At 37.2% G+C, this 26,088-nt stretch overlaps 1 long non-coding RNA gene and 1 other non-coding gene across 2 annotated transcripts in view; one reads left to right on the forward strand and one right to left on the reverse strand.

Moving 5' to 3' along the window:
* LOC145720970 (uncharacterized) overlaps positions 1–26,088 on the forward strand; it is a 181,583-nt gene that overhangs the window by 53,051 nt on the left and 102,444 nt on the right. The window contains exon 2 of the long non-coding RNA XR_014144365.1: positions 16,158–16,214. This is a non-coding gene — a long non-coding RNA (uncharacterized LOC145720970). The remainder of the gene's footprint in view (positions 1–16,157; positions 16,215–26,088) is intronic.
* Positions 9,919–10,022, reverse strand: LOC115942967 (U6 spliceosomal RNA). The gene has a single exon (XR_004077553.1). It is a non-coding gene; the product is annotated as a U6 spliceosomal RNA (small nuclear RNA).

The following is a 26,088-nucleotide window of genomic DNA, read 5'->3' on the forward strand; positions in this document are numbered from 1 at the left end:
ATATTTCTTTTATGATTTTTTCTATCACATTTCTACACAGAAATTTTTACTGCTATAAGGTCTGGTCAAATATGTAAGTATCATTTTGTTTCCCTTTCTAAATTGGACTTCATCCTTTGATTTTATAGATATTATTTTGGTTTGCAATAGAAAGGGGATGATTTACTTGGGTATTTTTTTTTTTTTTAAGATTTTATTTATTTATTCGACAGAGAGAGACATAGCGAGAGCAGGAACACAAGCAGGGGGAGTGGGAGAGGGAGAAGCAGGCTTCCCACAGAGCAGGGAGCCCGATGTGGGACTTGATCCCAGGACCCTAGGATCATGACCTGAGCCGAAGGCAGACGCTTAACGACTGAGCCACCCAGGCGCCCTACTTGGATAGTTTTTAAAAATAATTTCCATTATCAACCATTCCCCTTTTTCATTGGTTTCATTTTTTATAAGCTTACATATTGGAATTCAACACATATATAATAAGTGCGTAAGTCATAAATGTTGCATTTTCACACTATGTGCACACTTAGAGTAGGAAATACATCATGACCAATAGCCCCAAAGCCCCCTTCATGCTTCTTCCCTGTCACCATCTCCCTGATAGCCACAAATACAACTGTTCTATTGAATTCTAACACTACACATTAGTTTTGCCTGTTTTTGAACTTTATGTTAAATGAAATAAGAAAATATCACAAATTATGTCTGGATCTGTTTACTCAACATTCTATGCATTCTTTGATATCCAAACATTTGGAGATTTTCTAGTTCTCTTTTTGTTGTTGCTTTCTAGCTTAATTCTTCAAAACTCTGAAAATCTCTCCAAAAAAAAGGAACACTATATTATTCAAATTCTTCCTTTCCCATCTGACAAGCAGTGCAGTTGCTGAAGCCGGTAACTCTTCCTTCGGCACCATGTTTGATTGGCCACCGTGAGGTGTTGAGGCGTTAGGAGAGAAGAGCACTGTTCTTGTATGTGCAATGGCGACTATCTTTTCTGAATCTGGCTGGTGGAATCCATAGTCCTCTAAGGGATACTCTAAAGACAAACTCTGATGGGTGAGGAGGAGAAAGCACTGGCAGCTTCCTGTGAATCTGTGCCTCAATCCAGCATAACTTGCCCCCTTCAATGAGGAAAACAGTCATAGGGCATCTGCAACACCAGAAAGTGCTTGAGGTGTCTGTGTCTGCCTGTCAAAGGCAGAATCATGAAGTGTAAGTTTAAAGCTAGATTAGTTTTGTCATTTTAAAATGCACCCTTGAATGTATGGTAAGATATTTCGTTACTCCAGATAACTTGTGATTCTTCTCATGAAATTCTCACAAGCTCTAAGTAATATATTTTTAATAGATTCATACAAAGTCATCCTTTAAAAGTGAGTGCCAGTTTTGAAAGTAGATTTGAAATGCCTCATATAAAGACAGGTGAATGGTGTGGCTAATACATTTGGCATCAAAAATAATACGAGATTATAAACTCAAGAGTTGTGTCAATGATAACTGTCTCAGTCCATCAGGCTGCTACCACAAAAATGTCATAGATTGTGTGACTCAAACAACAGACATTTATTTCTCACATTTCTGGAAGCTGGGAAGTCCTTGATCAAAGCACCAGCTGACTTGATTCCTGGCCAGAGCCCTCCTCCTCCTGGTGTGCAGATAGACTCCTTGCTATGTCCTTATAGGGCAGACAGAGAAATTATCTCTCTCATGGCTCTTCTTATAAGCGCACTAATCCCAAACATGAGGGCTCCATCCTCGTGACTGAACTGCTTCCCCAAAGCCCTATCTCCCAATGCCATCACACTGGGTATTAGGGTTTCAACACACGAATATTGGAGGGACATAAACCTTTACTCCACAGAAATAACCGACTCTGAAGGCAATTCATGGATCAAGAGCTCAGCTCTCTTTGGAGAAATGATATGCTACTTCTGCTGAAATCTGGTCTTATTTTAGTTCTACCATCTTAATAAATGGCATACTATTATTTAACAACAAGTCATAAACTATAATTATTATTAAAAATGTCTGTGTTTGGCTACCAGCATATTTTCAAGCTTCTTAACCTATGTCCTCAATGAGGAATGAGATCTAGTTCCTTATGTTCCCAGTTGTCATATAATAGGTACTAATAACTCTTCACTGAGTAGAAAAGAAAATAGTGTTTTTGGTCACATGAGTGCCCAGCGTTTCTCTTTTTTCCATTTGTCATGGTATCAGGGCAGCCTCGATCCACACAGCACTCTGGTGCTACTATTAGGTTCTTTCCCAAAAGCTTCTCTCAACACATTGCTACGGCTGTGTTCCTGCTTCTGATCTGTCATATGGACAGAATGGCACTTCCGTGAAAGTTTCAGGGAGCTTTCAACTGATATCAATGTTGAAATGTGAAGCATCGATTGAAACCAAGAGTTTCAGCCCTCAGACATAGAAAACTATTCCAGTTATCTATTAACAACATTTAACAACCAACCACAGAACTCCGTGGTTTAATACAGCCACTTAGCATTGTCTCTCATGGTGCTGGAGGTTTGGACACTCAGCTGTGTATTTCTCATATAATTACAGTGAAGTTGCAGATGGGGCTGGAGTCATATGGAGGCTTCTTCACACACGTGTCTGGAGTCTGAGCGAGCATGGCTAGCACAGCTGGGGCCTGGTGCAGCGTCTCTGTATGTAGCCCCTCCACATTTCTAGCACGATGGTCTCAGGGCTCCAAGAAAGAATGTTCCAAGGAAGTAGAAGCTGCCAATATGTATGGAGTTGGCCTGGAAATTGGCCTAGTGCCATGTTTACAATACCCTATTGGTCACTACAGTCACAGATCTCACCCAGATTCAGAGTGGGAGGAGTTTCATTATAGCTGGATTTTCATTGGTTCCATCAAAAAACGAGGTTGATCTGCAAGTGAATGTTTACTCATCATGTGGAGCACAGAGCCCATGTTGGGAAAAGAGCAGGGGCTGACGGTTCCTGATGAGGTTAAGTATTTGCATTTCAATTTGAAAATAACACCTAAGACATCAGTGTTTTGGTAGATAAATTCTCAAAATCTGAAGGAATTATACTTGAACCTTTGAATTATAAATACAGTAGACATTTATATACAAGCCTTAATTCAAAATCGGACTTTTGGAGTCTGTTTGCTTTTAACAAGTTTAATTTAAGGTTAATTTAACAAGGTTAATTTTTCAGAAATCCGAACTTGGCTGATGGATGGTGGAAGAAAGAAAATATAGTGCTTGATTTGAACAGGGTCACTTATCAAATAATCCCAAACAAAAAAACCCAACCTGTAACCTTCAACCAATATAAGGAAACCTTCTACAGTCACAACCAAACAGATATTGTACATAGAGCAAGACTGAGGAATGGCTAAAATGCTGATCCATAGCAGTCAATCTCTCCAATAGACACAAAAATGTGAAGTTATGAAGTAAGCTATGGTAGAAGAGATCTTTTTAGCCATTGGTTGAAACAATTTGTTGATTGGCAATTATAGCAGGGAAGCTCCAGCCTCCTTACTGCCAAACAGCTCATGTAATCTAAGAATCAGCTTGGCACCTGTGAGCTAACCTTACTATTGAGAAGGGGATGGCTTGCAATGCACCTTGACATCAGACCTGGAAGATCTCCCCAGTGCCAGCCCTCTAGTCCAAATTTCACTGTGCATCGAAATTATTTGGAGATCCTGGTAAAACATAGACTGTTATTTAGTGGATCTGGGCTAGATGCAGAGATGCTGCATTTCTAACAAGCTCCCAGGTGATGCTGATGTGACCAGTCTGTGGACCATTCTTAGAGTAGCAGGACTCCAGCCAACATATCATTCTAGTGAACTGTTACAACTGTACGTAAACTTGAGATGGAAGTTTTTATGATTCAAAGTCCTAAGAGGTGAGACAACAAGTCTCATTATTGAAATTAAATAAATTACATATAAAATTCAAGAGTTCTAAAGCTGATAGAGGCCTTACAAATTGTTTAATAAATTAACTGAAATTAAGGAAGACGACCCAACCAATCAGTACCAAGTCACAGCTGTGCAATGTATTTGTGTTCTAGACTGTCTCTGGTTAACCAAGATGTCTACATACCTCAAGAAGGGATTATCAAATTGTATGAGAAGATCAAAGGACTGATGACATCCATGACAGTTTTCCAAAGAGCTCATCATAAATGTAGTGACAAAAATGTAGAATCACTACAATGATAGGTTTATGACATTCTGGCATATTCCACTCGGATTACAAAGAGTTCACTTGTGTCATTACTATGATAAAGATCTCACTTAAGAAAAGAAGTATCACATACCCACTGTTATTTATTTTGGCAAGTCACCCATACTGCTATTAGAGAAGAAAATTTAGCATGAGATAACAATTCTCCACCCAGCCATGCACATGTGTCAGATTCTTTCTATACACACCCTTTCTGGTGGGTTGAGTATAACACAGCCTCAAGCTCTATCACTCTGCTCTTAATTAGGTGGCAAAATTGACTAACACATAAGAGATATTGTAGGATTTTTTTTTTTCTTAAAGATTTTATTTATTTATTTGAGAGAGAGAGAATGAGAGAGAGCACATGAGAGTGGGGAGGGTCAGAGGGAGAAGCAGACTCCCTAACGAGCAAGGAGCCCGATGCGGGACTCGATCCGGGGACTCCAGGATCATGACCTGAGCCGAAGGCAGTTGCTTAACCAACTGAGCCACCCAGGCGCCCCTATTGTAGGATTTAATATTATGTTGTGTGTGTGTGTGTGCACGCTTACATACCTATCTGTGTATTTATTTGTATCTTTCTAAATGTCTGTCTATGGATAAACAAGACCTTTTTTTAAGAAGGCTCTGGAATTTGAATTAGATCGCAGTAAGTCAAGAGAAGTGAGTGGGAGAATTTTCAGCACCGACTTAGGGAAAAGGGATTGTTTTCAAAGAAGTTTTATAGGAGAATTGGTCATTTGGTTGAGTCTGTTTTTTCCAGAAAGGGCCTGGGGAAATAAAGTCCCTAGCAATTCAAGTCTCTCCAGAATGATCCTCAGTTTTGGTTACCTGAAAAGGATCTGATCTTAGGACTGTGATTTCAAAGTGCAGAAAAGGGGATTTGCTTCCAGATACTTCCTCTCTTATTACCAATGCTAACCTTTCATGGCACATTAAGAAACAAATTGCAAATGCCAACACCCCTGTTGATTTTTGACTTATTTTCCTTCAAACATTCCGTTTCACTTAGTATTTCTGAATTTCCTGAGGAGTACAATGTGCCCATTACCTGTACTGGCTACCATGCAATAAGAGTAACTAAGACATGCTCTTGGCCTAGGTTCTCTAAAAGCAAAGCTCAGGGCAAGGATAAAAGCACTGACACACATTTGGGGGCCAGGTGCAAGCTCAACTGACATGCATTTAAAAAACAGATGTGAAGCAAGAAGAGGTGAGAAATAATTCATTGAGCTACTCTGCTGGCCACTTCCTCACTCAGTCTCAAAGAGAAATCATTGGGTGCTATGAAGATGGTTTTCTAGCACATAGCCCTTTCTCTGGAGGGCTCCATAGAAAACCACATCTCAGAGTAGTTCACAGAAAGGAGAGAAGGAGGAATGCATCAGCCTGCTCCCTCCCACCTCCTGCTTCCGCGGGTCAGGGTTTATCTCCGGGGGTCTGACTCCTTCAGACCCCCAGTTCACATCATCTGTTCCCCTATGACCACTCAGTAAAGCAGATCCCATGTTCCCTTTTTATCCAGCTCTGAAGAAGGAGGGCATGTGGCATGAACAGAGCTCAGCCTGAGGCTTCAAATCAGACTCCAAGCAAGTGATTCAGGAAACTCAATTAGGGTGCTGGAATAAGTGGTATCAGTGTGATCTGGGAGGCAGGTGATATTTTGGAAAAATGAAGCAGTCAAGAATATCTGAGGTAGAGCAAAAGGCTTCTGCTTAACACAGTCAGCTCTTCACTGCATCATATCTCATGCCTTCCAGAATATCTGGCTACTCTACTACATTATGAGGCATCCATTTATTTTTTTTTCTTTTCTGAGAAAATGAAGACACCTTACTCCTCCCCAAAAAGGACAATTACAAGTCCAATCAGATATAGAGCCTCTTCCAATATGTTAGTTAGCTAGTTGCCACGTCTTCTAAAAAGGCTCGTGTCTGCTAGTTATCTATAAGGATAAATCGATCTAGGAATAAAGATGTGGTTTAAGAGAGTGTCTAAATCCAGTGACAGAAGGCTATGTGAACACTGTGGCATAGAAATGACACTGAAGCTCTAGGAACCTCACATCGTTCATTCTTCATGTAAAATGGGGATACATGACCAACTGGCCATGTGGTAGGGTTCATGTTGATCATGAAATAAAAGTGTTTGAATACTTAAAGTCATGACAGACATGGAAGAGACTACTAGCATAGTTACTAAATCAGCTGAGTTGGATTTTCCTCAATGTCTGAGAAAAACCCCTGACTTGTTCTATGAGGGCATTCCTTGGGATAAGTGGGATTTACGGGATGTTACTGCTAATGTTCAGAAGTTTCCATGCTATGGTGGCCATATCACTTCACCTGTAAGGGTGACTTACTCTCCTGAATGGGGAAGTCATTTGTGCCATCACTATTCTGGATGAAGGTAGAGTCCTCAAATGTGAAACTGGTTCTAAGATGTCATGCTATTCAATAGGCCACAGGCAGGAAAACAGGGAAACACTGAGGTATTTAAATGTTTTGGAAAGTGTCCATTGTCTGAAGGAATTAGCCTCTGCCATGTGGAAGATGACCAGAACTTACAAGGTAGCAATAGATCCAGATGGAAGATGACATGACAGAGATTCAAGTCAAGGTAGTTATGTTTAGAGCACTCTTTGGCTTGTCTTGACTACAGTTATCTTCTCTTCCAGTGCTGTCCTAACAAAAATAAGGAAGTTCAGTTACAAAAATTGGTCCACAAAAAAAGAAGATAAGCTATAGTAGGACAGACAAATTATAGAGATATACACATCTTTCCTGCTTCTCCCCACTAAGGACAAGCTGATCTCTTCAATATGGGGTAAAGTTTACTCTACTAAGGGGGTAAGTAGCTCTCAATATGGTATCTGGAAGATAGTGGGAATCAGAAGCCCAGTGCAAGTTCTTTCTTTTCCCTTCTGAATAGAAAGACACCTCTCGCAGCACCAACACTAGCTTTTTACAAGAATTTATCTCAAAAAAGCAGTAAAGATATTTGTTTTGGGCCCTAGCCATTGACGAAAACATAATTACCTCACCAGATAAACCATTGTGTACTTGCCAGGAAGTCATATAAAGGATGGCAGTCAAAGAGTAATGAAAGATGAGTCTTATGTTTTCCTTTACGTATAGCAGAGTTGGACAGATATCTATTGATGGAGGTCCAGAGGTTGGGAAGTTCTGGTCAGGGCAGCCTAACGTAAAATTGTGAAATCATGATTCTACTTCATATGCCTGTTACATTTTTGAAAACCACAGAACGCTCATGCAGTTTCATCCAAAGTTCAGCACAGTCTGCCATTACTCCCATTTTTTATATGAATGAACGGAGGCTCAGGATGGGCAACTGACTTACCAAAGTCATATAAACTCTTACAGATAGAACCAGAACAGGCATCTAAGCCTTCTGATTCTTTCTATGACTTTCAAATGTGTGATAGCTATTTTTATAGTCGTAGCTAGGTTAAGGATAAGAGATGAGATGAAAATCTAGATAGCAACTTAGTATATACATTTTCCTAATATGCCTTCAGAGGCTCACAAGGGGCACACGCCCGAAGCACTCTTTCCCCATTAAGTAGGAACTATGTGACATACGTAAAGAAAATAACAGAGCACAAAAGACTTACAATAGAAATCCAAGCACTGGCATCATATGTAGTAGAAAACCTTGCCTACAGGAGATTAGAGATACCAGTTCATTACACTGCCCTCTGGTCCTATCCGCCATTCATAAGGCAGGGAGTGAGAGAGTTGGGAAAGTGGGCTGCCTTCAGATTCTCTTTCCAATCTGGAGTGCACACTGTACAAGTTTGTACTAGATGAGCTGTGAGGGATTAGGGTGGGGACGTGAGAAAGGAATTATGTCCATGTTCTGCCACAGCAAGTTCGGTTGTTGTCTGCCTTCTGTTGGGTCTCTGCTAAAATCCAAGCTGTGCTGATGTGTTGACATATCGGATGCCCATGAAGCTTTTCCTAACACCTAGATGAGGATATTGAAAGCATAGCAGAGGAACAAGAATCTGTTCATGAATTAGGTTTGATCCAGTGCCTGACTATGGCAGTATTTCATAGGAAACATCTTGATGTCATGCAGAAGAAGTGTTAAGGGCTCTTGGCTCTGGCTCAAACCCAACAGCAAGAAATGCAAATGTTTTGTGAGTAGTTGGAGTAGATAATATCTTACCAGTAGAAAAAAAAAAAACCCAACAAAACATTTGGTAGATCTAGCACCCAGAGAGACTCAGAAAACAAAGCACTATTGACCAGACAATTCCAAAACAGACCCTCGCTCTGGCAGGGACTAAAGCCTATGGTACCTTGCTCCTCCATTCAAGTTCCTCATCTGTTTCTGAGAAGTGAGTTCACTGAGTTTACCTATCTTGTTGAGTTGGGGTTAACTAATTTGCATTTTTATTTTAATTTTAAAGAAAATCATACTTGAAACCTAGCATTAAAAATATAGAAAGTAATAGCTGTAAAAAGCCACCAACTAGTTTTTCAAACAAGGAATTAAGGACTCAGAGGTGTCAAAGATTATTCCCAAGGTCTAGACCATTAGTGACAGAGCTAATGATAGCAAAAGTTTTATGTGTAGAGGGTTTACTATGCACCACACATGGCAAAGCATTTCACACAATGTTCTCTTAAAATTTTATCACAATCCACTTACTTCTACAAATAAAGAATACGAGAATTTGAGAAGTAAAAAGATTTGCCTAAATTATAATAAGCTGCAGTGATGAATTTCAACCCCAAGATGTGATATGAGCCAACCATACTTGGCTCAGCCTATTCTCTAGTTAGAATTCCAGCACTCAATTTGCTGACTAATCCAAGGTAGCAGAGCTAGAGAGCTGTGGGCCCATAAACAATTGGTCATTGGGTAATACACGATGTAGCCTACCTCTTTGTACTATTCTCTCTCTTTCTCTCTCTCATATTCTTTCTCTCATATTCCACCCCCTCTTTCCGCCCCCCCCTTACAGTCATCCTCAAGCCAGCTGGCCTGGATAATTATTAAGTTAAAAAACAAAAAAGGCATATTCCAGGTACTGTAATTATATATTTTCAAACTGCTTCAGTATCTTCGTTTCATTTGGAACTCTACTAATTTTTATATAATCTAAGATTATTAAGCACCATAAAGTATCTTCTATCTTAGAGTCCTTCATTATACTTGCTTCTGGATCATTCTCTGAAAGCATAGCCTATATTGCCTAACTCCTCCTCTAAATAAACCTTCCATGCTTTCTCCTTCTCTCTGATTTAGTTTGTTACTGTAAACTGTAAGCCTCGGTTTTAGGACTCTCCATTATATATACTCATCCTCCTTCTCATCCTGATCTCCTAGTGCCCTATGAATGGAGTATATAGCCAGGTTCCCTGAACTTTACTTTTCAGGTTTGTATACATCTGATCTCTGAGCCTTTAATTATTCTCTTTCTTCTCAATACAGTAATAAACACTTCTTTCCCTACCTCTTCCACCACCCATGGAAGCCCCACACATCTGTCAAACCACATCACAAATACCATCTTCCCCCAAACAGGATTTGCCTTCTTCTTTCTATGAATTCCCATAGTACTTTTTTTCTTGGTTAATTACCGTAAGTCAGGTTCCCCAGAAGCAGACTATAGAGATTTGCATGAAGGTATTTTTTTCTTTCATAATTAAGATTTTATTGGTTGGAAAATGTGGGATGCTTCATGAATTCGCATGTCATCCTTGTGCAGGGGCTACACTGATCTTCTCTGTATAGTTCCAATTTTAGTATAGGTGCTGCCCAAAGCATTTTGTTGGGGAAGCAAGGTTGTACAAAGAAGTTGGGCTCCAAAACTATCTCTACTAGGGCCATAGCCAATCCCTTGGGGAGCTCTGGAGCTGTGAGCAAGAGGGTCAGGGCCTTTACCTCCCTCTGTCCACCAGTCATTGGCTGTGAGGACCTTGGGCAAGGAGCACATAGGGAGTAATGAGCTATGAACTGTCAGCTGTCAGTACTCCTGGGGAATGAAGACTTCCATCTAAAAAGGATAGAAGGCAGGGATAGAAATGTGAGTGATATACCACAGTATCCACGGCATCAACCTAGAAGGAATCTGGCATCTTCTGCTTTGTAGGTCATGTCTTTATCTTCTGGAAACTAGAAATAAGTATTTCCTAAGTATTTTCTGAATTCCTTATAGCTGTTAGTACAGTGCACACGAGATGCTGGGCAAATAATTTGCTGAGATAATTTATCTTATGCTCTTTCACAGAACTTTCACTTTAAAGGTATATTAATGAAGTATGTCAGACACATCCTCTCTCTATTTTATAGAGGAGAAAAGTGAGGCATAGACTGATAATTGGAGTTGGTCGATAGCACAATTCATTTAAAAGTTTCTTTTTTTTAAGATTTTATTTATTTATTTATTTATTTATTTATTTATTTATTTATTTATTAAAGATTTTATTTATTTATTTGAGAGAGAGAATGAGATAGAGAGAGCATGAGAGGGAGGAGGGTCAAAGGGAGAAGCAGACCCCCTGCCGAGCAGGGAGCCCGATGCGAGACTCGATCCGGGGACTCCAGGATCATGACCTGAGCTGAAGGCAGTCGCTTAACCAACTGAGCCACCCAGGAGCCCTTATTTATTTATTTTTGAGAGAGAGTGAGAGCATGCACAGAGAGGGAGAAGCAGGCTCCCCGCTGAGCAGAGAGCCTGAAGCCGGGCTCCATACCAGGACCTTGAGATCATGACCTGAATTGAAAGCAGACACTTAACCGACTGAGCCACCCAGGCACCCTCATTTAAAAGTTTCAATGAGAAAACCTAGGTCTCAGGACTCTTAGGTCAATTGTCTTTGAAAAGAAAAATGTACTCAATTAGCCAAGTAGAAATAGTAGTTCAAAGGAGGGCTACAGTTGGGTCAAGAGTTAATAACCTTGCTCCCTAAACCCCTTTTCAAAAATTCCTGCTTCTGGGCCTCCTGGAGGTTCCTCAACTTGATAAGTTATTAGACTTCCTTTTGGCACATATTCACATGCAAAGGGCCAGGGCTTTCAGCTGAGATTTAGAACAACTTTGGCTCATTGCCCAGGGCTCATACTGTGGAAAGAGCAGAAAGCATCCTCCAAGAATCTTTAAAACAATCACTAAGAGGCAGATGACCTGCAGTAGAATCCCTGAAATCATTTTTCAGGAGACATGCCACAGTCACAAAAACAGGTGAAGTCATAAAGAAACCTTTTTAAAGACAACAATGTCCCCTTCCCTCTCCCATACTTGTTTCTAGCCCCACCCCCCCATAACTACTCTATTACCCTCACCCACCCAAAATTATAGTTTTAGCAGAGAAAATCACCCATGATGTAGCCTATCTCTAGGAAAACACCAACCTCAGCCATATGAATGAATCTGTTTCTGTTGCACAGATATGGCCTGGTACTTAGCAGGATTTCTTGTTTACTGACACTGCTAAGAACTCCAGAAGATTGGGGCAAGAGCATCATCACCTTGGCTAGTTACCTTCTTTTCTTTGGATTCTTGACATATGGAAAGAGATCTGTACATAGAGATCACATATAAGTACTTGTGCCCTGGCTACACTGAGTTGTTAGAGAAGTGCTAGTCTTTCATTCAATGTCAAATCAATTGTCCTTCAATGTGGCTTTTTTGGTCATTACTCCTGCTCAAGGGCCATCATACACTCCTGATCAGAACACCAAATACTGAGCCTAGATCTGCTGACCCTCCACAAACTAATTTCAAGCTGTTCTTTAAGTTCTATTGCCCACTTCTCCTTGGCACAAGTTCTACATTTCAGCAAAATCAACCTATCGGTTCTTATATTAGAAGCATTCCCAAGATTTCCAGGAAAGGTCCCCTCAAAACACTCTGGCAACTGACAGGTACTTTATGATTCCCCAAATTCTGGAAATGTGATTACCGAAACCAAAGTTTGTATTCTGCTAGTAGAAACAGCCCAATAGATTTCCAACTCTTGAAACGCAATTTATTAACATGTTTCAGTGACAAAAAATTCACCTGCTGGACTGGCGATGCCACTCAGAATTTTCACATAGACCATATTCATACTTCATATTTTCACACACACACACACACACACACACACACACCCCTCTTATATTTTCACACTTGCAAGTTTTTTGATGCTTTCCCCCCCACTGCTGAAAAGCCATTTCTTGATACACTGGTTTTAATCTTACTGAGGCTTCCTGGTCCAACTCAGTTGTCATCTCTTCCTTGAAGACATCTGGTGGCCCACTGCTTAGCCCATAGGGTGGTTCACATAGTTTTATGCCTTGTATTATTTGTGTTTACATCTCCTCCTCTTTCTATTAATTAGTAAGCTGGGACAAGGGCAAAAAACCGATGTTAACCATTTTTCTGTTCCAGCCGTAACTGGCACAATCCACTGGGACAAAGTCAATATGCAACGAAGAACAAAAAATCATTAGGCATATCTTCCAATAGTCACTGCAGTATATATAAAACAAATTTGGGAAATACTTCTAAACATTTTGTTACCTTTTTATTAAAGTTTACCATATATAATATGTAAATAACTACTAAGTATATATGTTGAAAATTTGTAAAAAGTGATTAAAGGCATGTAATCATCTCTAAGAATATAGAACATTATTTATACTCCAGAAACAACCACATCCCCCTGCCTCACAGTCAACTCCTAAAAGTAATCACTATTCTAATATCTATCATCTTAAACCACTTTTCATCTCTTTATATGAATGGAATAGTATGGTATGAACTCCTGTGTGTCTATTTTTTATTTTGTTTTGGTTTTTTTGCTCACTACTATGATTATAGATTTATCCATTTGCTTGTTCCATAGTCTTCGTTCATTCTTTTCATTGCTAAATGATATTCCATTGTATGAATTTGTAACAATTTATTAATGATAATGGACATTTGGGCTGTTTCTAGTTTTTGGAAATTATGAATAAAGTTCTTTGAACATTGGTGTCTGTGTCTTTTGGTGCAATGTGCATGCATTCTGTTGCATATTTAGGAAGAATGGAAATAGCCAAACCACTGTGTATGCATACACTCAACTTTAGTTGATATTACCATACAGTTTTCAAAGTGGTTTTACCAATTTTACCAACATTGTGTGAGAGATCCTATTGCTTTATTTCTTCACCGGCACTTGACATTGTCAGATATTTAAAATTTTAGTCATTCAGGTGGGCGTCTAGGGGTTAGTATGGTTTTAATTTGCATTTCCTTGATGATAAATAATGACCAAAAAACCCCACATTTTCTTACGCTTTCTGGCCACCTGTGAAATGTCTATTTAAGTCCTTTGACATGTGTTTAAGCTGTACTGTTGTACTTATTAATTTGTGATATTTTTAATACACAATTATTTTTTGATACAATTTCTCTGTCAGATCTATGATTACAAATCTCCATGCTGCAGTTTACATGATAGCTCTCTTAATGGTATGTTTTGACAAATAAAAATTACCAACTTTCATTAAATCTAATGCATCAATCTTTCACTTTATGGTTAGTGATTGTGCATGTGTGCATTAATATGTTCTTGTTTAAGAAATTTTTGCCAAACTTAAGATCATGAAGGTTTTCCTCCATATTTTCTTTAGAAGTTTGTAACTTCACCTTTCAATTTTAGGTCTCAGGTACATATGGGACAAATTTTGGTGCATGGTAGGAGAAAGGTGTCAAATCCATTTTTATAGAATATACTATTAATCTCAAGGCATTTATCTAAAAGATCACATTTTCCCCCACTGCACTGCCACAATACTTTACTATAAATCAATGACAATTTATGCTTGGGTCTAAAACTGGGTATTCTATTATGTTCCATTTGTCTATATTTCTATCTTTGTGCCCAAATCATACTTTTTTAAATTTATTTGACAGAGAGAGAGAGAGAGCACAAGCAGGGGGAGCGGCAGGCAGAGGGAGAGGGAGAAGAGGCTCCCCGCTGAGCAAGGAGCCCGATGTGGGGCTTGATTTCAGGACCCTGGGATCATGACCTGAGCCGAAGGCAGCTGCTTAACTGACTAAGCCACCTAGGAGCCCTGCAAATTATAATTTTTAATTACTGTTATATTGCTGTTGTTTTATTTTTAAATCTGTTAGTTCTTGTTTTTTCAACATTGTTCATCTTTTAGATTTTCTTTGATACTTTAAGTTGTTTGGATTTCTATATGTATTTTAGAATTTAGCTTGCCACTTTCCACAAAAAAATTGCCATATGGGATTTATACTTAGAGTTTTATTGATTCTATATGTCAATTTAGGAAGAATTGACATCTTTAAAATATTGAATCTTCAAACATATAAATCTGGTATATTCTTCCATCTATTTAGATCTTTAAAAAAATTTTCTCCATAATACATTACAGTTTTCAGTGTAGAAGTATGGAAGGACTTTTGTTAAGTTTATTCTGAGACATTTGATATTTTTGGTGCTATCATAAATGAAATGTTTTCTAATGTTCAATTTGACTTGTTACTAATAATTCAAGTAATAATTGAATTTTACATATCACTTCACATCCAACAATGCTATTTTCAGTTATTACATGTGCTTTTTTATCTATAGAATTATTTTGCATGTTTAATATACACAATTACATTATACATGAATAATGACAGTTATATTTCTTTTTAATTCTTATACCTTTCATTTATTCTCCTTGCTCTGCTGTATTTGAAATGCTATTAAAATACTGGTAGATGTTATATCACTGGATATCCATATCTCTTACCAGATTTCAAGGTGTATCTTTAATGTTTGATAATCAAATAAGATTTAGAGGTTTCTGTAGATAGCTATATTTTATCAGAAAATTAAGGAAAATTCTGTCTATGTCTATTTCATCATGGATTAATCACTGGTGATGAATTTTATTAAAGGCTTTTATGTATCTTTTGAGGTTATCATATGGTTTTTATCTTTTATTCTGTTATATTGTGATTTATTTTCAAATAGTAAACCAACATTTCATTCCTGAAATAAACTCAGTATGATTATAATAAAGTATTATTTTTCTATTTCTGGATTCAATTTTCTAATATGTTCTTCAGATTTTCTTGTGTGCATGTTCATGAGATATGTTGGCCTATATTTGCTTTCTCTTTTTTTGCATGGTTTTTGTCAAGTTTTGTGTTAAGGTCATGCTGGACCCATAAAATAAGTTTGCAAATGTTTCGTATTTTTCTGTTCTCTGGAGGAGTTTATTTAAGATTGTTTTCTTTTCTTTAAATGTTTAGGGAGAATTCACCAATGAAGACATTTGATCCTTTAGATTTATTTGTGGAAATGTTTTCAATTAAGAATTCAACAGTTTTGTGCATATTTTCTATTTCTCCCTATGTTTGCTTTAAGTAAGTTGAGTTTTCATTTAAATGGTCACATGTATTATAATAAAATTTTCCCAAAATCTTCTTATTTTGTTAATCTGTGATATACGTAGTGACATGTTCTCTTTCATTTTTAAAATACATAAACTTCATTTTTACAGCAGTTTTAAGTTTCCAACAAAATTGAGCAGAAAGGACATGGAGTTCCATATACCTCTTGTTCTCACATGTATATGACCACTTCCACCAATGTCCTGTGCCTGAGCAGTACATTTGTTACAGTCTGTGAATTTACATTGAACATCATTATTATTCAAAACATGTAAATTACATAAGGGGTCATCTTAGGTAATATACATTCTATGGGTTACCACAGATCTATAATGATATGTATCGACCATTGTAGTATGATACAGAATTGCTTCACTGCCCTAAAAGTCCTCTGTGCTCTACTTATCCCTCTCTCCCCTCAAACTTTTGACAAACACCAATCTTTTTGTTTGTTTTTTAATTTTTTATTTAAATTCAATTTAGTTAGGGGCGCCTGGGTGGCTCGGATGGTTAAGCGTCTGCCTTCGGCTCAGGTCATGATCCCGGGGTCCTGGGATCAAGCCCCACATCGGGTTCCTGACTCAGCGGGGAGTCTGCTTCTTCCTCTCTCTCTGCCTCTCCCACTGCTCATGCTCTCTCTCTCTCTGTATCTCTGTGTCTCAAATGAATAAATAAAATCTTTAAAAATAAAAAATAAATTCAATTTAGTTAACAAATAGTGTATTATTAGTTTCAGGGACAGAATTTAGTGATTCATCAGTTGCATATAACACCCAGTGCTCATTACATCAAGTGCCCTCTTTAATGCCCACCACCCAATTACCCCATCCCCCCATAAAAACAGAGAGGGAGACAAACCATAAGAGACTCTTAACTATAGGAAACAAACTGAGGGTTACTGGAGGGGAGGTGGGTGTTTGTTTTTGACAACCACTCATCTTTCTTATTGTTTCTGCAATATTGCCTTTTCCAGAATGTCATATGGTTGGAATCATACAGTATGTAGCCTTTTCAAATTGACTTCTTTTCCTTAGGAGTAGGCATTTAAGTTTCCTCCATGTGATTTCATGACTTGATAGCTCATTTCTTTAAAAAGAGGCTAAAGCCCTGAACAAAACTGCACAATCTAGTGTACCACAGTTGATTTATCTATTCACCTGCTGACTAAGGACTAAGGACTTCTTGGTTGCTTCCAAATCCTGGTAATCATAAATACAGCTGCGATAAACATCCGTGTGCAGGTTTTTGTGTGGACATGTTTTCAATTCAGGTGGAGATAAATAGCAAGGAATGTGATTGCTGGATTGTATGATAAGAGCTTATTAAGTTTCATTAGAAACTGTCAAACTATTTCCCAAAGTAGCTGTACCATTTTGAATTCCTACTAGCAATGATGTTCTACACCCTTAACTGCATTTTGTGTTGTTAGTATTCTGGATTTTAGCCATCCTAATAGGTATGTAGCAGTGTTTCATTGTTGTTTGAATTTGCATTTCCCTGATGACATATGATGCGGGGTATCTTTTCATATGCATATTTACCATCTGGGTATCTTTTCTAATGAGGTTTCATTAAGGTCTTTGGCCATTTTTAAATCAGGTTGTTTGTTTTCTTATTGTTGAGTTTTAAGAGCTCTTTGTACATTTTTAGGTAACAGTCCTTTATCAGATGTATCTTCTGTCAATGTTTTCTTCCAGTCTGTGGCTATTCTTCTTGCTCTGTTGACAGCATCTTTTATAGAGCAGAAGTTTCTAAATTTTAATTAAGTCAAGCTAATCAATTCTTTTTTTCCCATTTATCATTTCGTTGCATAAGACCAAGAGCAATCCAATTCACAGATTGAGTAATTGTTTCTTGAAGAAATGACTTTTCTTTTTTTCTTCAATTAATATATTGCTACTTAGTGCCAACTTATTTTCTTGACACTTAGTACTAAAGGCACAACAATGAATAAATTCAGCTTTTACTATCAAATAATTAAATACATAATTGTGGTAGAATGAGGAGAGATAGGCATGTAACTAACTAATCAACTAAAATCATAAAATAAGACAGACCAAAAAAAAATTAGAATAAGCAACTAAAATCTTTGGGGAATAGAGAAATGATTATTATAATCAAAATCATCACTGTCATCATCATCACCCTCTTTATATTTTTATTACATTTTTCAATGATGTTTATGGAAAAATTAGCATGTCCCTGGCCCCCTGCTAAGTGATAGTATGTGTATGAAGACTATCATATGTCTTCCAAGTTAATAGCTGCATTATTAGAACTTTTGGTAAACAACATGTAGGATGTGTAAATAGTGCTACATAAAGAACAAACATGGAGAAAACTTAAAATATTTAAAGATCTCTGTGGAACTACACTTTAACTGTGTTCTACAGGATTTGAAGGGCTGGGGAAGGAAGGGTAAGTTTTAGGTATTCTTGACAAAGAGAAGAGCATCACATTTTGCAGTTTGTAATGTATTTTTCACTTACTTTACTTTATTTTTTTTCACTTGGCCTCTTTTCAAAAATACAGCCTCTGAGATCAATCTGGAAGAGATACCATTATTCCCTCTCTAACAGATGAAGAAATAAAGAATTGAGTATCAGAAACAGTAAATGACATAACCAAGTTTCCATGACAAGTCAGTCAGCAGAGAAGACACTTGACCTTGTCTATACTCAGGACTATTGCCAGAGCCTCCATGAAAGGCAGGGAAAGAAGCTTTGGTGATGGTCATGAAAGGCAAGAACAAAGTATCTAAAGGTGTTGAAACCCTGTAAGCAAATCTGAAATGAACAGTGATGAGAACAGTAGCTCCCTATTTATGGGGAATGCACGCCAAGGCCCACAATGGGTGCCTGAAACCATGGATGGAACCAAACCCTACACAGACAATGTTTTTTCCTATGCATACATACCTATGATGACGTTTAATTTATGAATTAGGCACAGTAAGAGATTAACAATGATAATTAATAATAAAATAGAACAATTATAACAATATACTATAATGAAAGTTATGTGAATGTAGACTCTCTCTCTCAAAACATCTTGTTGCCCCGTACTTACCCACCTTTTTGTGAAGATGTGCGATGATAAAATGCCCACATGATGAGATAAAGGGAGGGGGATGCCGTAGGCACTGTGACATAGCCTTAGGCTACTATTGACCTTCTGATGATAGGTCAGATGGAGGACCATCTGCTTCCAAACCAGGGTTGACTGAGGGTCACTGAAACCACAGATAAGGGGGGAGTGCTCTAAATAGAATGATGAGGGTAATAACAGAAGGTGTGATGTGATTTCAGAAAACTTGGTTTTGACAGAGTCTGTCATTTGGGGGTTTAGGACCTTAGGCAAGATCATTATACTCCCTACTCCTCAGTTTCCTCCTTTGTGGAATAGTGACAAATACCATCACAACCAGCACCACCAACAAAAACAAAAAGCCCATGGATTGTTCTGAGGATAAAGTGAAATAACATACATAATGTTTTTCTTTCAAAAACACTGGCCTGTTTTTCTTGTTAGGACTTAGCTAACATTTTCTCTATTCATTTTATACTTTTTCCTTAAGATTCTACCACTGAGCTAGCATTAAAATGCAAACACACACACACACACACCCCTACCTACACCCACCAACACACACATTTTTGGCCATGTCAGAATGCAGAACATTTAACACTCACAAAATCTTTCTGAAACGTACGTTGGAGAAAAATATCAGCAAAATGACAAATGAATTCAAGAGAAAGAAAAATGAAAGAATTAAGATGGGCTCATCAGCAAATAAATTATTACTTACTACATTTAAATCTAAATTATGTTGGTTATATAATGTCAAAAAACAAATAGATCTCTCTAAATTAAATTCTGAGATAATCTTGAAATGGATGTAGCAGTGACAGAGGGGTTTGAAATCATGTCATTTCTTGCCTTTTTAGTAAATAAGATACAATTAAAAAATGTAAGTTAAAATGTTTGTTACTTCTCTAAGGGTAATCACTAAAGAAAACAAACAAAAGTATACATTTTGTGTAATTACAGGAATATAGAATAAAGAAAAATTTTACTGATCCAAACAAGGTGAAAAATATAATATCATACTAAAAACATGCTAAGAAGCATGTCAAATAAAAACCGTTAGATAACGTAGCAGGAATAATTTCAACTGTATCAATAATCATATTAAATGTGAATGGATTAAAGTCATTTTGTAAAAATAACAAAATATCCTGTTAATTAAAGAAACAATATTCAACTATATCCTATACAGAGGAGAGAGAACTAGAGCTCTTTGAAGTCCCCACCATTATCTGTGTTTTTACCATCATTTCCACATTTCTTATCCCCTGGCACATACTGAAACATAGGCTTCTGAGTAAGTCAACTGTGAGCTCACCAAGCAAATGCCTCAGGTCACATGCCTAGCTTTCTACTTTTAAGTAACATCTTATTTCTGATTTCTAGCAATTTTGTTTCTTATAAACACAACCATGCATTTTGTTTTGTTGCTTCCCACCGCACAGTTTCTTGCTTTTAGTAGGAGATACCTTAGTCTCTCTTGTCTGAATCGTACATTCCCCACTTTATGATATTTATAAAACAGGATGATGACGAATCCGGACATTCTGCTGAGTCATACATTTTACTATAGACAAGTCAGTTACCATCTCAGGGACACAAGTATGTACATATGGAAAGAGGAAAATGATTCTTGTCCCCTTTACTCACAGGGTTGCTGTTAGTATCAAATGATAAAATATATGTAAAAGTACTTTGGACAGAACAAGGTGTGACACAAATATAAAGAACTTCTAGAACTCTGATTATTTGGTATTTGAAACCTATTGGAAATCCTTATTTCTTCCAATATAGTATAGCGGTTAGGAGTGTGAACTCTGGATCTTGGATAGTCTCCCTAAAATTTACAAGACACATGACCTTGAACTGGGCTAGAAGATCTCTGAGGTTCTTTCCAGTCACGATATTTTATAATTTTATTGAGTTCATAAGGGACTCATAAGCTGATGTTCTTCCCCACATTGGCACCTCTCAACCTGTCTTTAACATTACCAGTACACTCTGACTCTTCTTCCAAATAGACATAATCAGAACTGGTGTAGAAGAAAGAAGAGCTGTGGTACACAATTTTCTTAGCCTTTGCAAGAAAGAGTCCATGACTCAAGGCATCTCCTATTTGAATAGAGAAACCTGAAAAACCTCTTTTTCCCTACCAGCTTCTGCCTTGAAGATGTTTCCAAATATTTTGCCAATAAGTATGGGAATCCGTCCATCCATGTAGCTGAAATTGTGGGCAGGGTCACCAAAGAGTGAGCACACAGGGCAGGAACATACGAAAACATTTCTCAGAAAAAAAAATAGCATTTCTCCCTTTTCACTAGGGACAATGTTTTGTTTCTGTTTAGGAATCATAGAAACTGCGAATGAACAAGCTGTATTGGGTCATCTAATCTGCCCTCCAGGGAGGGGACGAGCTGCTGCAGTTCATTCAATTCCCTTCCAGTTTCACGTGGAGACTCCAATGGGGGTTTTTGCCATGCGCTCTGGCCAAGGCTCTGTGCTCCAATCAGTATTGCGGGAGTGTTGCCGTGACATTGGAAAGAAAAGGAAAAAGAACCTCCAACAAAAACATTTGTTGAGGGGAATGATTAAAAGAGGTTAACTCTATACATAAATGTGAAAATTGAAAACATGTAAGGGGAACTGTATTTCTCAATGTTGAAACAAGTAGGGTTTCATAATTTTCATTAACCAAAGATAAAAAGGTAATCATTCTTCCATTCCTAAGTGCAAGTGCACTATCTTGTATTTGTCAAAGACTGTGAGATTAATGAGTGTTTCAAGTTTCTTGATTTTTAAAAAATTGCGGGTTTTTAAAAACATATAAATAGTATCCTAAACACTTTAAGCTTGCAAGACATTCATAGCCATGTGTGTGTTCTAAAAGGGGACATAGATCCATATTTTGAGTTTTGTTGAATGTTTACTATGTGCCAAGCCATTATGTTAAATATTTTGCATAAGTTTTCTCTGTCACTCCTCATAAAACACTATGATGTATTTTCTCTCTTTTCTAGATAAATAACACACAGTCAAAAACTGAGCTTTACAAAGGCTAACCAGCTTGCCTGATTTCAAAACTGTGTGGCAGAGTGGAGTTTTGAGGTCATATTGGTTGGTCAGATTCCAAAGCTCTGAACCACTATCTTTTATTTTGCATCCCAACCACACCTAGCAATATATTTAACAATTATCAAGTATTCAACGAATTTTTTAAAAAGATTGTATTTATTTACTTACTTGAAAGAGAGCAAGAGAGAGAGAGCACAAGCGTGAGCAGGGGGAGGAGCAGATGAAGAGGGAGAGAGAATCTTAAGCCAACTTGCCACTGAGCTCAGAGCTGACATGGGGCTCAATCCCATGACCCCAAGATCATGACCTGAGCTGAAACCAAGAGTCCCGATATTTAATCGACTAAGTCACCCAGGCACCCCTAAAGAATTTTTTTAATAGACTATCCTTTTAATTAGAGAAGATCAGCGGCTTATTATTGGATTTCATGAGCATAGGGAACTTGTTTCTGTCCAGAAATATATGAAGACTGTATACTGCAGGTTCCAGAAAATGACTGACTTGATCTACACACCTGCTCTGTTGACCCTCGGCATGCTTTTTAATACTTTTGTGTCTGCCCCAGTTTTCCCATATCAAAAATGAGGGATTTTACCTTCATTCACGAGGTTTTTGTGAGGAATTAAATGAGTGGCTATAGAAAGTCAGATAACATACTGCCCAGCATAAAATTAAATAATAACTCTCATGTTGCATTATTATGTGTTTATGATTATACTAATATCTTCATTAAAGTTTTCATTGGTCATTATGTTTATTATTTACATTATACTAGATTTATGTATTTTAATTTATTAATATTAATGATCACTGTCATTGCATAGGGTCATTTGATCTGAAATCTCTCCTTTATTTACCTTCCGATCCTAAATCTCTTTAGTTTTGTATGATCTGTTAATTGAATGGAAATGCCTCTGAGAGGAATATTAATTTAGTCCTTATTTGCAATCTGATTGTGAGTTAATATGTCCAATTGTGTCCTTCTATCTGGTCTGGAGAAGGATCCGAACAGATGAGCCTAGCAGCACACACAGTCAGCCTGCAGAACACACAACAGGAAATAGTGGCTACCCTTGGAGTGAGAGGTGCCCAGGACAAACAGGCCCTCCTCATGGTTTAGTCTGCACGTTCCCTGCAGTGGCTGGTATTTAATATGTGGGATGGTTTGTCCTTTCACAAGTGAAAACATAACTTTCATTCATCCTCTCCTAATGTGAAATGTTTTGGATTTTTTAACTTCTAAGTTCAGACAGTTATTTAAGTAAATCTGCTGACATGAAAATGCTTTTGCAGTTGGCATTCTATAATTAAATGTTGTATACACTTTTCAATATCATTTGAAAAATTTTTAAAGTTGTTTATATTAAGAAATAAAACTATATTTAATATTAGTACTTAAAATTTATACTCATGATGGAATATTAAGAAAACGCATTATGTAGGAAAAAGAAAAATAAAATCACTTGAGACACCAATATTCAAAGATAAACAAACAACCTTTCCTATGTTTATTTTAATATTTTCTTTATTTAAATATTAACACTTGTTCTATTCTTTTGCTTTGTTATTTTTATATGCCTATGATAATTTTGTAACTGCTTTTCACATAATTAAATATCACACATATTTTCCTTATTATTACATGGTGTTAAAACACTTTTAATGCCTGCATAAATCAGTTCAGTAGATGTGGTTTCCATATTTTATTTAATCATTTTCCTAATTGCTGCACATTTAATTTATATGTCATTTACATATTATTTTGATTTATTGCACTTATAAATAATACTATTCTGAACATTTTGTGTATAAACAAATGCATATTAAGGCCTGAACGTGTACCAGACCCAGAGTTTGTCCCTATGGGATCAACACTGAATAAGTCATGGCCCAGCCTGGGAGGACCTTAGAATCCACTAGGAAAGATTAACAAATCAGTAAAAGGCATTTCTTTGCATGGCTCAGTAAGAACTTTCATCTCATGTTCAAAAGTTGCTTTGGAAGCAAAAAAAGGAAGAGAAGCTGCTTCAGGCAGGGGCTTGGGTCAACTATCTGGATCAGGTAATGCTTGAACTGATACTGAATTAAGGGGCGCCTGGGTGGCTCAGTGGGTTAAGTGTCTGCTGTCAGCTCAGGCTATGATCCCAGGGTCCTGAGGGTCAGCTCAGGTCCATGATCCCAGAGTTCCGCATCAGGCTCCCTGCTCAGTGGGGAGTCTGCTTCTCCTTCTCCCTCTGCCCCTCCCCCCAGCTTGTGCTCTCTCGCTCACTCTCTCTCTCTCTCAAATAAAATCTTTAAAAAAAAAAAAAAAAGAAAGTTGAGTTGAATTTAACTGGGTAAAATGGTGGGGACAGAAGAATTTCTTTTCAAGAGGAAGAGAGTTTGTGCAAATATGTGTAATTTCTGAGGAATACTGACTAGTCCAATATGACAAGAGGAAAAGGCTAGTAATCAATAACATATCCTATTTGCCAGGTGCCAGGTTAACTACTTTACAACTATTAGCTTATTTAACCCCTATAGTATCCTTCTGTAGTAGATATTATTATTATCCCCAATTTCAGATGAAAAAACAGAGGCTAAATGAAATCCACAGATTGTTCAAACACACACATTGAATTTGCAAGGGGTGCTGGATTTGACTCACACAATCTGATTCCAGACGCCAGACTCAACTATCAACTTATTTAAGTGGTTGGAGATGATACTCTGAAGGCTTCAAACATCAAACTGTATCCCAAAAGCAAAGAGAACAGTTTAAAGATTTTCAGTAATATAGTGGTATCACTAGATTTTTTTATTTATAAATATCATTAGATGATTCTGAACTATATATTGGAGCATGGAAAAAAATGAAGGAGTCCTAGATTAAGGAAATGTTTTAGAAATGTATAGGAGAAAGTTTTAAAAAGTAGGATAAAATATGCTGGGCATAGTTGCAGATTGGCCATGGATGTTTAAATTAATTTCTTTATAAGAAATTCCTATAATGGAAGTGTTTGTTCATAGGATACACATTTTAAAAATACAAACATTTTTAAAAGTCTTGGGTATATTTTCAGAGGGGTGTGTGTGTGTGTGCACACCTGGGCACCAATTATTAAACTATTTTTTCTCAGCCAAAATTTGCTGGGTCTCTTTCTCTGTAAGCCATGTGTCTCATTTGCCAGCTGGATTTCTGTTAGATATTTCACCCTGGCAGAAATATTTGGTTCTATTTTTCGGCATTTTTCAGTGCATTGACTCCCAGAGCCAAGGAGTCATTCTTAGAAATACCAGCACCAGTGGGTTCATCTGTTGTTCTGAAGTCTGAGTGTCAGCTCTGGAGGGCTCCTCCACAAGCCTCTAGATTTTCAATGCCCCAACCTCTTTAATCTGTCTGCTACTCTAGGAAGGATCTTACATCTTTTAGTTCCTTATCTGTGTTACTGCAGGATCTCCTTTTGACATTTTCCATCCTCCAACTTCTTATATTAAATTTTATGTGATAAAATAACTGGTGTGGGTTCTATCATCCTGGCCAGATCCTGATGGATACTTTTTAACAGGGTGATGACAATTTCTGGTAGCAGCAATATATTTCTGCATTAATTAAACAAAAGCTTATCACAACAAGTGAAATATTTGTAGAAGATATTTTGAGGGAAAAAATCCTCTTAAGAATTCATAGCACATTCCATGTTTTCTACTAGTCAACACTCAGTAATTAAATATCTATTTATTAAATATCTTCACCAATCTATTCACTAGAAAACATTTACCCACCCTATGGCTTTGAACTGTTATTTATTGATTTTGACTTAACTCAATGGGCCCTTAAATTTGTATACAAATCATCCAGGCTTACAAATCCATTCACTTGTTTGATTTATTAGTGTTCAAAAAAATTTGCAAAATAAGGGTTGTTTGGTTTGGGATTTCTAATATTACATTTGTCTTTGTAGAAAATTTAAAGGATAAAAAAATGTTAAACATCTTAATATTGTAATAGATTCTGAAATGATATTAAAGTGACTGGATAAATTTAAATGAAACAGAAAACTAGGAGAGGTATTAATAAACCCCTATTTATTTCAATACTTAAACCGGTTCCAGAAAAATTTAAGGTGGATAGCAGAGAGGCCATGGATACCACAGAATAGAAAGACATAGCCACAGGAGGCTTAAAAAGGAGTTAAGCAATTTTTTCCCCATTTTAACATTTCTGTAACTGGTAAGTGAATTATACTTTATATATTCACTTAACATAGGACTTCTTTCCTTATTTTCCCTCAGGAAATATTACTA

This window comes from Leptonychotes weddellii, chromosome 4 (genome assembly GCF_054177405.1).
Source record: "Leptonychotes weddellii isolate Sample4059 chromosome 4, ASM5417740v2, whole genome shotgun sequence".
NCBI lineage: Eukaryota > Metazoa > Chordata > Mammalia > Carnivora > Phocidae > Leptonychotes > Leptonychotes weddellii.